The following is a 2,539-nucleotide window of genomic DNA, read 5'->3' as shown; positions in this document are numbered from 1 at the left end:
GGTCACATCACATCTCCTGATGATGGAGATGGTCACATCACATCTCCTGATGATGGAGATGGTCACATCACATCTCCCTCATCCAGGGGCTCTAGGGGACACAGCCAGTGACACTCACACCTGCACAAACCTCCAAGCAGGCACTGCTTGCTTCCCTCCTTTCCCAAGCTTGGCCACATTTCCCACAGGAATGCCCTCCCACACAGGTTCTGCAATATCCATTTCAGGGCTTCCATGGGGTTTGGGCAGGGGGAGCTCTCCTAGACAAAGTGGAGGGAGGGTAATGACTCCATCCTCTTCCAGTGTCAGCTCCAGGCCCTGTCCCAGGAAAGCCCCCTCTGTAAACAGCAGGCTGAGTTCCCCTTCCAGAGTGCTTCAGCAAAGAATCACATCAAGGGCTCTTAATGCTCGACCTTTCCCATCTCCCTGCTGTTCCTGAGTGCGAGGCTCAGGCTGGAAGTGCCTGGGAACACTTCTGAGCCCAGCCAGGCTGTGTTTGGCAGAGAGCAGAGCTGCAGTGGGACCCCAGGGACTGCCCTGGCACCCCCAGCTGCTGCCCCGAGGGGCTGGGACACCTGGGCCACCCTCTGCAGGGTGAACGGTGCTGCAGGACCTGCACACGTGGCTCTGCCACGGGCACTGCTCTGGGAAGAGACTTGTACTGGGTCATACTGGGTCGTGCTGGGTCATACTGGGTCATATGGGATTGTTCTGGGTTATGCAGGGCTGTGCTGGGTTTTACTGGGTTATATGGGGTTGTGCAGGGTTCTGCTGGGTCATACTGGGTGTACTGGGTTTCACTGGGTCATACTGGGTGTACTGGGTTTCACTGGGTCATACTGGGTGTACTGGGTTTCACTGGGTCANCAAAGCATCCTGTGATTCTGTGATTCTGTGCTATGGGAGAATGGGAAAACTCTTACCAAGGCAGGAGCAGAGCCTCCCCTGCCCCTGTGGCAGGGCTGTGCATCAGCAAACGCTGTCTGGGAGGGCAGGGCTGCCTGGTTGCCATCGATATGGCTCAGGAGCAGGGCCAGGGATGGGGCTCAGCTGCAGGGATTGGGTGCAGGAATGCAGCTGGAATTTGGACATTGCTTGAATGGAGCTGCTGATGGAGCAGCAGCTGCTCCCCCCAGCCTTTGCTGCGTGGCTGATCACTGTGACTTTCCCTGAACTGAATTCCCTGGCTGGAACCTGGGCCTTGCTTTGCCATCTTCGGCTGGATTAAAGAGCCTTTGAGTGTCCACTGGTTTCCTGCCCTAGAAGTGCTCAAGGGCTGTTATCAGGTCACCTTTTATCTTTTCTTCAGGGGACAGACAGATCAGGTGTCTTTACTTCACACCATTTGTCCTGGCTCTTGACATCATTTTAGGCTCTTCTTCACAACTGCTCTCGGTCTTGTGCCTTTGTTGAACTCCTTTGGGACAGGTTTCCACTGGAACAATATTCTAATCCTGTCTTCCTTTTGGTGCAGTGTGGGCCATTTCCCTTCTGGACTTGCAGAAGGCCACCCTGGTGGGGTTAATCTTGGAGTTCATTCCCAACACTGTGGCTTGAGCTGACATTGGCTGGAAGCTGCACTTCTTCTGAGGAGTTGCTGGTTTTGGACATGCCATGCCAGATTGATGGGTGTGTGGAGCAGGAAGGGCTGGATCTGCTGTGTTTGGACACAGAAAATGAAGTTTTATTTCACTTAATTCCCCTCTCTGTGAAGCTGAGTCTTGGCACAAGGCTCATTCAGGAGCAGGGTAGCAGAGGCAGGGCTGAGCTCCATCCCCACCCCTGCACCCCAAGCCAGCAGCTGGATCCTGGCAGCTGGAGGGAGCTGCATCCTGAGGCTTCAGGTGAAGAGAGGGAAATGTCATTCCCCTGGAGAAGCCAGAAATGCCAGCTCAGCTGGAGAGAGAAGACATTCCAGGGCCTTTTGCCACCCCAGAGAGGTGGGGACCATGGCCAAAGCAGGGAACTGCTTGTGCAGCCCAGGCTTGCTGGGACGGTGATCCCTTGGCAATAGGAGCCAGCCCCTCTTCTTTGGCCCAGGACACTTTCCTGAGGCTGCCAGCACTGCCTGGGACAGATTTTATACATTGGATGGCTTTCCTTGGGGCTTCCAGGACAGCCCAGAATCCCTGGGCTCTCCTCCTGCTGTCCCTGTGCCCCAGCAGCTGGGCTGGGCTGTGGATCTCTGTCTGCAGGAGGGTGCAGAGCTGGGGGCTTTGCTCCTGTCTGAAAGGACACACAGCTCTGGCAGCACGACAGGACAGTCTGATTTTAGTCAGAATGGCCTCAAATCCTACAAAACCTCCATCCCAGGAGGGACAACAGCCACAGAGCTGTGGTCCACCCAAGGGTCCTGTGTCCAGCCATGCTGAGCTGTTTGATGTCTGTGTCCTTGGTGACTCTGAGCTCCACTTTCCCTGTTCCCTGTTTCTCTCCATGGATGATCTGTCCCCACCAGCAAGGAGAACTCCCTCAGCTTCAGAGACTCCACATCTCCTGATGATGGAGATGGTCACATCACATCTCCTGATGATGGAGA

At 55.3% G+C, this 2,539-nt stretch overlaps 1 protein-coding gene across 1 annotated transcript in view; it reads left to right on the top strand.

The window, feature by feature from the left end:
• Window positions 1–2,539, top strand: part of RTN4R (reticulon 4 receptor) — a 90,540-nt gene that overhangs the window by 37,850 nt on the left and 50,151 nt on the right. The window lies entirely within an intron of this gene.

The sequence above is a fragment of the Parus major genome, chromosome 15 (genome assembly GCF_001522545.3).
Source record: "Parus major isolate Abel chromosome 15, Parus_major1.1, whole genome shotgun sequence".
Classification (NCBI taxonomy): domain Eukaryota; kingdom Metazoa; phylum Chordata; class Aves; order Passeriformes; family Paridae; genus Parus; species Parus major.
This window is presented reverse-complemented; position numbering and strand designations above follow the sequence as displayed.